We start from the raw sequence: 13,578 nt of genomic DNA, 5'->3' as shown, positions 1-13,578 counted from the left end.
TTCCGGAGATGAGGGATTTTAGTGACAAGGTTGGGTTGGAGAAGCTGGGTTTTTCTTGGAGCAGAGGAGATTGAGGGAGATGTAATAGAGGTGTACAAGATTGACAGGTTTAGATAAGGTAGATAAAAAAAAACACTTCCCATTAGTTGATGGTACAAGGACTAAAGGATACAGGTTTAAAGTTTTGGGCTAGACAGCAGGAGGGATATGAGGAAGAACTTTGCTTACACAGCGGATGGTAATGACCCGGAACTGGCTGTGACAGTGGTGGAGGCAGTGAAGATCGGTGATTTTGAAAGGAAATTGAATGGGTACTTGAGGGAAATAAACTTGCAGGGTTAAGGGGATAGAACAGGGAATGGGATTTACTAGATTGCTCTACAGAGAGGCACATGGACTTAATGGGCTGAATGACCTCCTCCTGTGCCATAATAACTCCATGACTTTAATTTTCAGTCAAAATAACAGTGAGGCTGATGGTACTCACCCTTATTTATGCACAAGTGCTACAGAAACTTCAGGTGAGGGGCAGATGTATGCTTAAATATCAGAATCCAAAGGTTAGTGTCAAATTTAGCTTTGTGAAAATGGCATCTTATTTTCCAGCTCATTATTGAATGACATTGAACAACATAAAGTTGCTGCACTTGCACAGTAGATACAAACTAAACTCCCCACAAGAAATCAAGTCTTGTCCCTTTCAGTCTAAGCAGCCCGGTGCTGTAATTATTAAAATGCTGCCAGTGAACTTCTCTGACAATGAAAATTATGTTGTAAAGTGTGATGTCCCATTCTTTTGGGTTTTAATTGGAGATTATTAACTTGTGCAATATATATTGAAAATAGTTTTACTTTTCATTTGTCTTTTTTCCTCTCTCTTAATCAAATCTTTCTTTCTCTGTACTTGATCTGACTTGAATTTACACATTCTAATTTACACTTCCTTTCTAGCCGTTCACTTCAAAGTCATTCAATCTGATTGGTTAGGCGGTACAGTTGCTTGACCTGTTCACACGGGTCCCAGGTGTCTGGTTTCCCTTGCTGTGACGTTATCAGTTCGCACCTTCACCCACTTGTCACGCAACACATTTACTAACCAAATTGTGTAAGAGCAAGTCTAACTAATGGCTGATACCATTAGATGCACAGCCACAGCAAATTATGGCTCATATTTCCAGTGTGGTCATAGCTTTAAGACTTCACAGACTTACTTAACTGGTGTATTAGTATCTGCACAAACTGTCATCCATCGTGTCCTGTTCTGTACAATGATACAGCTTTTATATCTTTTCTACCAGCATTAATCTATATTTTGTTTGGATCTGCCGAACTTAACCCTCCTCCCATTTTATTGATCTAGATCCTTCTCCAGTGTTTTACTGGTACTGCAGTAAACTTTGTGTTATTCAACAGTGTAGTAACCAGAGTCCTCCACTAACTGGAATTTCTGATATTCCCCAAATACGAAACGTCACTTTACCAACCAGAAGCAATTACAAAGTTATCCAGAACCCATACCTATATACGGTATTATTTCATACTTTAAGTTTTAATGTATAGTTGAAGATTAGAAGTAAGAAGAATACTGTTCTTTACTTCCTGAGTACTTATCTATTAGTTCATGTTGCAAGTACTGCATTGTATTCCATTGGTAAATGGAACACTCCATTAACCAGTATTTTTGAGTAACCAGCACCACCAATTCCCTGCGCAGGCTGGATCATGAAGACTTTCTTGCAGCCTGCTTCATTGAATGGAAAATAACTAGAACAGGTGCAAGAATTCAAGTATTTAGGAAGAATAAATATCTGCAGATGGAAGGTACAACAAAGAAATAAGAACAAGGATAGCAATGGGAAAGGCTGCATTTAGTAAGAAGAGACAGCTGAATAAATTCAAGAAGCAACTTGCAAAAAGCTTGATTTGGGGGGCGTTTTGTATGGAAGCAAGACTCGGACCTTATGGAATGAGGAGACCAACTTGCTAAATAGCTTTGAAATGTGGCTTTGAAGGGATAAAGGATTAGCTGGACAGAGAAAGTAACAAATCTCAAAGTACTGAGGAGAGTGAACAAAGAAAGAGATATGCTGAACGTAATTACAGCCTGAATTTTTCAGTTGGCAGGTGGGCTTGGCGGGAGCGGACGGGGGGGCAGTCACGGAGCCGACCACCGCCTGCGATCGGCTCCACGAGCCATTTTATGGGGCGGGCCAATTAAGGCCCACCCAGCGTAAGCCATGAGCCATAGCACTCAGCGGAGGAGGGAGAGTCGGGGCCAGCGCTCTTTCACACATACGCACGTAAGAGTGCTTCAATCTCCCTCAAGCACGGAGCTGCCTCAGGGAGATTGAAGCGCTTTCGAAATAAATGAATAAATGGTTTGTAAAATTAATTAAACACGTCCTCTCATGTGACTGTGCCACATGAGATGGGACATGTTTTTATATTTCGGAAAAAAATATTTAAGTGGTAGAAGCTTTAGGAAACCTCATCCTGCTCATGGATGAGGTTTCCTAAAAAATGTGAAGGCCGCTTAGCCTTTTTGCCTGCCCGCCAACCTCAAGGTTGGACGGGCAGTGCAAACAATTACATTAATTAATTCGTTAATGGCCTTAATAGGCCTATCAGTTACCGGTGGGCGCGCAGCCAACTCCGGCGCGCGCCCGCTGAATGAAACATTGCGAGACAGCGCGATGATGTCAGGATGCATGCCCAACGTCATCGCACGTCATTTTACGTGCCAGCGTGTCAGTCCCACCCCCCACATGCCAACTGAAAAATTCAGGCCACTTCTTCTTATCGTGTCCACGGACAGACTATACATGGCCCAGCCAGAACTGGACACATTTTTGTACCTTGTTGTTGAATTCGGCAAGATCTGCAACAATGCAGGGTTCCTCTAACGGTACACATTGCGGGAGATGTTGCATAGTCAGGCCACGAAAATGCAGAAAGACTGTGCAGGGCACATCTTAAGAGACATTATGGAGGGAGAATTTCAAGGAAGAAGAGGAAAAGAATATCACTGCTGGGTGGCTTAAAAAGTGAAGGAAGCTATTTGACAATGAAAAGACTGGCACAGAACAGAGAGTCATGGAGAAGACTATGGGTTAAATTATACAGTGTGCTGTGGTCCCCACTACACCACCGCCCCCTCACCCTGGCTAAAAAAGTTGGAGGGGAGCCAGGCCAGGGGAAGAACGACTGCCCCACAGTTACTTAATAAACAATTGACCATCAATAGGCTGGAGGTGGGATTTCTGCCCTTCATGGCCAGGAAGTTCTGCCTCATAGAGCTACCAGCCAATCAGAGGCCAGCAGCTCTCGATATACCCATAGCACCAATGGGAACGATGACCACTGTCACTATTGTATTCGACCGGCGAGGAGGTGAGCTGTGATGGATTGGAATTTTGTAAGTATCCAGGAGTCGGCAGGGAATTTGGGGGCCAGGGTTTGAGAGGTCAAAGGATGAGGGCAACCTGGGGGGAGGTTACACCTTGGGAGAGCCCTTCAATGTGCCCAGGGAGCCAGATAAGGAGGCCACCCCCCACCCCGGCCACCCGCCCTGCCACCCACCCTCCACCAACAGCTCATGCAGGGAAACCTACCAGGCTAGTTATGCCAGCAGCAGCAGCATGAAGCACTTAAGTGGGTTTTAATGACTCACTTAAGAGCTTCATTTGGCCAACTGAGTGGATTGCCTGACACCATTTCCGCTGCTGGATTTAAGGTGCCCCCTGCTATCACCCATTAGCAGGGATCATTAAATCCAACCCTATGAGCCAAGCAACTGCCTTTGGGCAGAACACATGAGTCTGATTCAGATGAAATCTGTTCTGTCTGTATAATTTCCTCCTGTCCCATAATTTATCCCAATGTCCTAGGAAATGAAACCCTTCTTTCTGCACTTTTTAAAGCATATCTTAACATGTCTTATTTGTCCCGCCCAAACAGCAAGTCACAGCAGAAATAATCCCCAGATTACCACCTTCATGCTTTCACACTTCAATCTGAAAGCTAACTCTTGAAACTTTCTCTGCAAGACCTCCTACTTTTTAGTACATGATTGAGTCATCGCTTGAAGACACAGTTTATTCAGTCACTTGCTTGACATAAATGTTTGCCTGTTAGATCATTGTTACTGCCACTCCAGTTAACATCGGCTGACAACATAAAGTGCGAATCATGACTTTCCTGCATGTGGCTGAAGGGCTCCAGGGCATAGGCCACTGAGCTATGTGGAAGTTAAATGTGCATGATATTCTGAAAGAAGCAGCATGTCCACTGTGGTCAGGAAAAAACAAATGGGGAAAAAAGGCAAAATAGGGCCCTTGTACACAAGTATATGTGCAAGGGTTAACTGGATGTAGATCATAACTATTTTCCTTAGCTACTTTTGTCCGACAGCATCGTCACCTCGCTGTTTTATTTTTCTGTGGCGCTGGTTTCCCTTTGGTCTTATGCCTGTTGCCACTATTGGTGTGAACTTTGACAATTCAGCTATTCAACTCCAGAGATGGTGGTCAGCATCAAGACAGACCATGAGTTCCTGACCTCACCCAAAAATTCAGGGAAATAGTTGTCACTTGATAGCAACCAAAAGCAAATCAAAAGCAAGGAAACCAGGAATCAATGTTCACCTCCCTAACTCCGCTATTATCCCCAGCTTTGGCCATTCACTTGAAATCTGCTAACACAAAACAGACCAAGATTGAACAGGAGTTATTCACGAGTGAAGCCAGTGGACTACTGTGGAGCTCACCATGCATGAAAATCTTAACGGGATATCCTCTTTTTGCACCCCCCCTCCCCCCACCTTGAAGACAGAATGTGAAGACCAGCAAATGAAGCTTTACAATTAGAAGCAGGTAATGTTCCTAATGCATTGAGTAGTACATTGACATGGATCAGTTTACATCTACTATTCCTTGGTCAGTTATGATTTATTGTGCATGTAAAGGTGAAAATTACAGGTTTAAGTTGAACAATGATGGAAACACACCACTTTAATTGTATTCAAGGAATAATCTGATTGCTGTTAGCGGTCACAGAAGAATTAACATTTCTAATTCTGCAATTACATCTATATTTAAGTTTTAAAAAGCCTCATCATACAACAGGTAATTTCACAATCAGGGTCACATCTTCCCTGAAACTTGGAAAACATAGCCTGAATTTTTACTCCAAGTCAGGACATTTCCTGGCTACACAAACCCAACCCGGGGAAAGTGACCCAGAAGATGGGAATTTTGTTCCAGGTTGGTGGGGCTCTCTGGGAGTCAGACCGTGAGATCCCATAACAAGTGCGGAAGCTGCCAGGTATGGAGGCGGGCTGGGCAGAAAGCCTGCCTTGGTGCACCATAACTTTGCAAAGATTTGTTAAAAAACATGAGCACAAAAAACAGTCCTCCAGCTACCACCCTTTACACCAGCCCCCCACATGCTCCATGCCCCATCCATGCCAACCCATACCACTCAATCACCTGCCAATGGCCCCTCAGACCCTCCATGTCAACCTATGCCCCTCCACCCACCCCATTGCTCCTCATACCTTCCAAGCCAACCCATACCACTCCACCCACCCCCATGGCCCCTCATATTCTCTATGAGAACCTATGCCACTCCACACCCACCTCCTATAGCTCCTCATATCTTCTATGCCAACCTATGCCCTATACCCACCCCCATAGCACCCCCTGTCCTCCATGCCAACCTATTCCCTTCCCCACTGTGCCAGTCATACTGCTATGCCAACCTATGCCCTCCACCCATTGGCCCTTTATGCTAACTTAGTTCCAAATCATCCCAACTCATGCCCCACCCACCCATCACTCTTTCCCCTTACACCTACCATGCCAAGCCACCCTGTATACACCACTGACAGACTTTAGAACATTATTCAATCTCAGCATGTCTCCTAAGTGTCTACTGCAGACCTTTTAAAAAAAATCTCTCATTCATGAAAAGCCCATTCACTACATTAAAATCCTTCAACTACATAATCCCTTATAAGAACAAACATTTCATTCAAATGTTGAATCCCTTATAACAACAAACATTGGAATTCATAATCCCACTTCAGAGAGTCTATAACCATTTGGACCTGCCAATCAAAGTGTGAAATGAAAGGCATCCCACTGTGATAATGGAAGGTTGTGAAATCAGTCTTGCAGCATTAATCCAGTAATTGTAGCTCTCAGTCTTAGGTCAACAGACAGAGTGAAATAGCAAGAAATGATTTAAAAAACACTCTACGCGGTTTGTTCGAAGATATAAAAGGCAGGAGTTTTACATGCCTCGACATCTTAGCCATTCCTCTTGAGAGTTACTTTTTGACAGTTTTTCTTAACAGCTCTCTTGACAGTTCCAATGAATTTATGCATTTTTATGCATAATCTTGTCTAATTTTAACAACCCAAAGGTATCCCGAAACCATATGCAGAGGGTACGCCACCTCTCCAAAGGACTCCATGAAGTTTAGACCTGCTCCTACCAGGTCTAATCTGCACATATCATGTTTCCCACTCCTGACTAATGAAAATCAGACATGACTGGAGACAGCTGCCTCCGCAAAACCTACATGTACAAATCCTAACCCAGCCCCTTTCCCACCCCCACAAAAATGTTAGGTGCCACATTCGGGGGCTCTCCATCATTGCAACAATCCAGGCCTATTTTGCCCTGATCAGGAGGCTGTGCACCGGAGGCTAATTTTAAAAATTCTTTCATGGGATGTGGGTGTCACAGGCAAGGCATTTGTTGCCCATCCCTAACTATCCTCGCAATGAGTGGCTTGCTAGGCAATTTCAGAGGTCAGTTAAGAGTTAACTGCATTGCTGTGTGTCTGGAGTAATATGTAGGCCAGACCAGGTAAGGACGTCAGATTTCCTTCCCTCAAGGTCATTGGTGAACCAGATGGGTTTTTAAAACAATTAATGATAACTGTCACAGTCACCATTACTGAGACTAGCTTTATATTCCAGGTTTATTAGCTGAATTCAAATTCCACCAGCTGCGGTGGGATTTGAACCCATATCCCAAGAGCACGAGCCTTGGTCTCTGGATTAGTAGCCCTGTGACATAACCACTATGCCACCATCTCCCTCTATATGTTAAAAATTATTTTCATTTAAAAAAAAATGCAGGTGGTATTTTTCATTTGATTTTGTGAGAATGAGTCTAATGTTTGGCTTAATCCTGCAGTGTTGTTTTAAAAAATTGCAGATCACATCCTTACTGATAACCTTTACTGGTCCAGTTTAGTATCTCAGGAAAGGGGCTTTGTAATGAAGTGTGCTTTTGTATGTGATATCTCAGTGGGACACAAAGCTGGAAGAGAAGTAGTAGCAGATGCAATGCACTTCACTGTCGCAGCTCCATAATTCTCTACAAAAACAGGCAACCTGTAAAGGCCTTTGGACCCAAAGGAAGCTAAGCAAAACTCCACAATATTTATTCACATAAGTCTTCACATTTCCGTGGCATGCAGCCCTTCCCCCAAAAGCTAGCAGCTTAGAAAGCATTGTGTCCCATGGATCCTTTCTATTATCCCTCACCAAACCCATTCTTTACCTTTTATTTATCCAGTTCCTTGTTGTATAGGCTTATTGCCACAGCATTAACAGCTTTGTTGGGAATCTGTTTGAGTATTTTAGGTGGGACAAGAAATGTTTCATCTTGTTTGAAGCTAGTCAAAGTTAAATCTGTATCCTCCAGCTGTATGGTCAGTCAAAGTCAAATAGCTTGCTTACATTTTCATCCCCTATCACTTTCAATTGGTTTGAAATCTAGATCATGCCTCCCCATCTTTTCCCCCAGCAAAGAGCAGCTTTGCTTTTGAGTTTTTTCTCATAACATGTCCAACAACTTATAGTTATCCTTGTTAGGGTCATAGAGTCGTTTATGGCACAGGAGGCGGCCATTCAGCCCATCGAGTCCAGCCAACTACCTGAGGAACAAAACAATGAGCCCCACTCCCTTGCTCGGTCCCCATAGCCCTGCACATTTATTTCCTTCAAAAGCCCATACATTTTCCTTTTGAAGTCATTGTTTCTGCTTCCACCACCTGTGTGGACAGCAGGTTCTGGGATAATACAACTCACTATGTAAAAAATTACTCCCTCACATTTCCCCTGCATCTCTTGCCCAAAACCCTAAATCGGACAGTGATTGCCATTCCCCGGCCCATTATCCCAATCAATATTTGGGTAATTAAAGTTCCCAAGTATCACCACTCTATAGTCCTTGCATATCTCTGACTTCCCAGCAGAATTGTTCTATCCTCTCACTATCTGCAGGCCTATAGAATACCCCAAGTAGTGAGATCTTATCTTTTTTGCTTCCCTTTTGCTCTTCTACAACTCCTCTCCAATTCATCAATGTCATTTGAAAGGTTGGGTGCCCAAAATGATATAGAATATCATAGATATGATCTCTTTATGGTGATAAATATTAAAAAAAGATATTTTGAAGTTTGGCTGCGTATTTGATCAGCTTTATACTGACTAAATTTTCTGTGAACGGTCAATAATAAACTTAAATCCAACGTGTGCACAATTGTTGTATCCTGTTCCAATATGCATAACTTAACATTTGTCAAAAATAAAAACACTTGTCATTCCTTAGCCCATCTACTTAATTGTTCTAGCACTCTTTGAATACTGTCCATCTCTCCTATCATTTGAGTACCGAATTTTATAGTTGTCAATTTTCAATGATGCAGGCAAGGAGTCAAACCCAAATTTATTCTTCAAATGACGTGGAATTAGAGGGTGATGGCTAATTGGACCAGGGGACCCAAGACATAATTCAGCCCAATTTTGAGTCATGCATTCTGCCCTTATTTTTAAGTATCCATTATAAATTCCTATCCCCATATTTATAAAGAAACTGCAGCCCCCATGCTGCTGAACTTCTCCATCTAACTTCCCAGACCACCCACCTCAACACCCCATAATAATCCCAATCTTAATGTTGATTCATTTAGGGGAAGTTAGATAAACACCTGCAAGAGAAATAAATAGGTCATGCTAATAGCATCAGGTGAGTGCTGGCCAGAGGATTGTGTGGAGCATAAATGTCAGCATGAAACTTTTCAGCCAAATGGCCTCTTTCTATACATAGAAAGCACATCACAGAAAGTTATCACATTACTTACATCCTCCACCTCTGAAATCACTAAATACAAAGGGCTGAGAACAAGATTCTATAGATCAATGCTCATCCTCATTCTCCAGTGGTACCTTTTCCATTTGACACCTTTTATTCACCATCGGCTAGGCAGTTTTCAGCATAATTATTTCCCATTAAGTTTCTGAGTTCTACTTTCCAAAAGTATCAAGTACCATTTAAAATCCAAAATAGCCTCTGGATAAGCCCTCATCCATTTACTTAATTTGAATTCTACTGCAGGTACTCCTTTATTACACTTCATAAGTACTTCATTAGCTGTACAGCACTTTGGGACATTTTTTGGTTGTGAAAAGTGCCATAAAAGTCTTTCTTTTAATGACAAGTTTCTATATCATCTCAAAACTGCCTCCACCACAGATATTAACCTAGATTGGTCCCTAACTTTTCAGTTCATATCTTGAACATCAGGATTTTGGTGATTTTCAGTCCCTGAGTGCATATTATACATTTATGCGGTTCTTAAATATATTATCCAACATTTCGTCCATTCCTTGGAGAATTTTAGAATGTAAGTATCTGGCCTGGGTGCCTTGTAGACATTTAACCGTTGTGTTGCATCAGCAGATTTCAACCAGGGTGGTAGCAAGGGCTCTTCAAATGGATTAAGCATCATGGCATAGCCAGCAATCGTTGCTGAAAATACATATTTAGACTTTAGGCAAAGATAGGGTCAGGCTCAGTTGTGATATGTGAACAGTTCAATCTTCTGTCGTGGCTCACACATGAATGAAGATCACTTCAGAATGGTAGACCACCATACAACTGTCAGTCAAACAGCCAGCAATAAGTTAAAGTCTTCATGAGAGGATGAGAAAGGATAATGAAAAAAAAATCCACTGTTAGGGAGGACCATGGACATCTGGTCAGATTTGTGGATGCATTTTATCTCACTACTGATCAGAAAACATCCTTTATATATGGAAAACCTCCAATGCTTCTAAAACTTAGCCAATAAATTCAAAAACAAAAGAATCTTTAGACAGACAAATGTAGTGCTTGGTTTCAAAAAATAAATAATGCTTGTGCCACAGTGTTATATTAATGCAGACAAAAATCTGGTTACTAACAGCCTGTACATGTCTACGTCCACTTTATGCACAATGCACCAAAGTCACATGTGGCAGAACAGATGCAGAATTAAATTTTCCTTTGTGGCGCAATGTGACAAAAATTTGTTATGGGCCCAATCCAGGAGGCTCGAGGCTTAGCAGAAATTGGGCCTCAGACCTTATTGTAATATTACTTGCATGCTGGCAACACCTATCAAACCTATAGACAGGCACCTGCTTTCCAAGATCGAATTTGGGCCTGCTGCCTCATCAGTGGCAACCCTCAGGTAAATCAAGGGGGCAGGGAGAAGATTGAGAGTGGGATGGGGCATGGGCAGCACCAGCCCACAGAAATCCACATCACATTAAGCATGGAAAATATACTTACATTTCTGATGCCAGCCCTTTAATGACCACTGGTTAGACCTTGCATAGATCAGTGTCATGGACACTTTAATCACAGAAAATGGTTCATCTCCAAATAAGAACCTTCTGGAAGAAATTGTGTTTTAAAAGACATTGTCCCTTAAAGATTAATGCAGGACTCTGATTGCTATTCCTGAGAAAAACATCCTTTTACAAGAAAAGGTAATTAAGCAATTTTAAAGAAGCTGGAAGTCTGGTGGACTGTGTACAAAAGGGGTCACATGGTAGGTTATGGCTCTGAAAATAAAAAGCTATGCCTGGAAAAACTGTGTTTAAAAGTTGGTTTTGCTTTGAGAAGAGTAAGGACCAACTGCTTGTACAAGGAAAACAACAGCCTCTTTGCAGTCCAGAGCCAGTTCCCAGCCGGAATTGAATATAAGCTGCTCCTAAGTTGCCTCGTGCTGGAATTGAATACCTGCAAGTGTTCCTCAAGTCTGCCTGAAAAGCAGTGCATGAGTCATCGACTGTTTTGCAGATCAGTGCTGAGATACCAAATGTATAACCCGGACGCCATTTCAAACACTCCACCATCTTTCCTTTTCCCTTGAACTATTGACTTTTAACCTTTGACAGTGTTCCTCTATTTTTATTATTTTTTTGTTTTGTGTGTGTATGTGCGTGTGTGAGTGCGAGAGAGAGACACACACAGTTTTAGGGTACCTCAAAAGAGTAATTAGTATACTTTCATATTCCATTTTGTATGTTAATAAGCTGTGCCTTTCTATGCGACAAAACTGGTTATATAGTAAACTAATAAGTTTGTTGTTTATTGAAAGAAGCCTGGTCTCTTTTATTCTGGGTAACAGTAGCAAAGGTAAATGATTGGCTATTTTGGTGAGTGAATCAAACTTTTAAACTAATGGTGCGACCTGTGGAATAGTGAAGCAAGGTCCACTAGTGCCTGCTTCGTTCTACACTGCCAAAATTCATGCAAGGATCCTGAAATAAACATTAGGCCCTTTATTTACAGATGTAAGAAGCCTAAAAACTGCTTCAAGTGGTGTCACGCACACCTGGGAGGCTGCCTTTGCCATTATGGTGCTGCCCGTACTGCAGATAAAGATAGGACACGGGATGTCACAGCTTGAAAGTTTCCTTATTATCCTATGGCTTGCCCTCAAAACAGGTGCAAAAAGAATGTGATTTCCCCTCATCCCCACTTCAAGAGGGGCGGTGGTGGGGGGGAATACAATTCAGATAATTCACCATAAGTCAGAAAAAGATGGCAGTAACACAACTTCAGATTCAGTAACAGAATTTATATACATTTATTATGGCTCCATACAATAACAGCAAAGATTGTTCTTGTGTCTTTTAATGTACACTATCAGGCACTTGTCTATGAAATAATATATTTAGTTACAGCCTACATTATTGAAAGGATATAAAGTGGTGAAACTTTCAAGTACTGCTACAGTCTTTACAGCATTATATACATGCCAGTTTCAGGTTTCTGTTGGTCTGCGGAACATCCATCAAAAGAAGGGTCAGCTTTGTGCAAATTGGTATTTTTCAATTTTTTTTTTTAAAAACCTATTCCTATTGCAACTTTTATTTATAAACTGGATGCAATAGTTAAGTCACATTTAACTTGATAAGTTAATAAATGTAAGTACTTAAATTTCATTAATGATTCATAAAAGTAATGTTTATTAAAACATTTTTTAAAAAAAGTTTAAGTGCAATTAATTTTCTATGTTGAAAAACAGTTGGTCCAATGATGCTTTCTTCCCTCTTCCTAGGGATGCTCTGCTGACTGATCAGTCATTTACATCAAGCAGTACATAACATCCATTAGTTGTACTGAAGAAAATAGTATTGGTTTATCAAAAGCAGTATGATCACTAACTTCTAAATAAACTTTATATCCAATGTATGGTTACATATAGCTATATCTGAAACAATACATCTTTCTGTTACATTTAAAATATCTGAATAACTCTATTTTATAATATACTTTTAACAGTACAAATCTGCAAAAAATTCAAAGTTAAGACTTTGTATGCATAGGTAAGATCTGCACATTTCACAGAGCAATCATTTACAATTAAGGTAGTTCTACTCAAAGCTTTCTGAGCTTCTATATTAAGATGACCAATGAAATACAGTTATGAAACTGTATGAGCATCTAGCGTAACACTTTGTGGTACTTTAAATTTAGTATAACATTAAGCAGAATGAAAACTTGTATAAGAAATCTGATTGTTAAATAATTGATCAAAAAAGGTAACAAAAAAAACTTACAACTTTACATTAGTCCCTGCGCAAAAATCCACATCAGGCAAAACTGATTAAATTTAGAAAACTCTTATACTTTTGAGTTTGTTGTATATTTACAAAAAAACAGCAAACAACATCACTTAATAGCACCCCCTAGGATGTAAAAATCTAACTGCGTACATACAAAAATCTTATTTTAATCCAGTTAATATATATAAAAAAATCTGAACGTGCACGATGCCCCTAATTTTTTTTCTGTGATTCTGTAAACTCATGATAGGAGGGGGAAAAAGACAATCTCATGTGACCTGAAGTACTTATTTCTTTAAACATAATTCAAAAAAAACCACATTAACAATGTAAATGCAGATCTTGTGATTTTTCATTCTTAAGCTATATACTCATTAAATATGTCAGTTTATGACCAAATAAAACCCTACCATAACACTGAATGTCATCTGATCTAGCTGTCAATTGTGCGCTGTAACAAATTTAATGAGTTGAACAAGTATTTGCACCTTTTGGTTGTTTGCATTGCCAAAGAATGTGTGACTGTCACATTTTAGATTTAAGATGAAAGTCATTCTATTGAAAATATTCAGTTTTTTCTGCCATCCCTAGTGATCTCGGGACCATGTGTCATCAGAGGTTCACCCATTAATGGGTCTCCACCACTATGAAAACCAAC

At 40.7% G+C, this 13,578-nt stretch overlaps 1 protein-coding gene across 1 annotated transcript in view; it reads left to right on the top strand.

Moving 5' to 3' along the window:
* LOC144682684 (mitochondrial ornithine transporter 1-like) overlaps positions 1 to 13,578 on the top strand; it is a 305,919-nt gene that overhangs the window by 62,894 nt on the left and 229,447 nt on the right. The window lies entirely within an intron of this gene.

The sequence above is a fragment of the Cetorhinus maximus genome, chromosome 7 (assembly GCF_964194155.1).
Source record: "Cetorhinus maximus chromosome 7, sCetMax3.hap1.1, whole genome shotgun sequence".
NCBI lineage: Eukaryota > Metazoa > Chordata > Chondrichthyes > Lamniformes > Cetorhinidae > Cetorhinus > Cetorhinus maximus.
The sequence above is the reverse complement of the archived record's forward strand: the minus strand, read 5'-3'. Positions and strand labels throughout refer to the sequence as shown.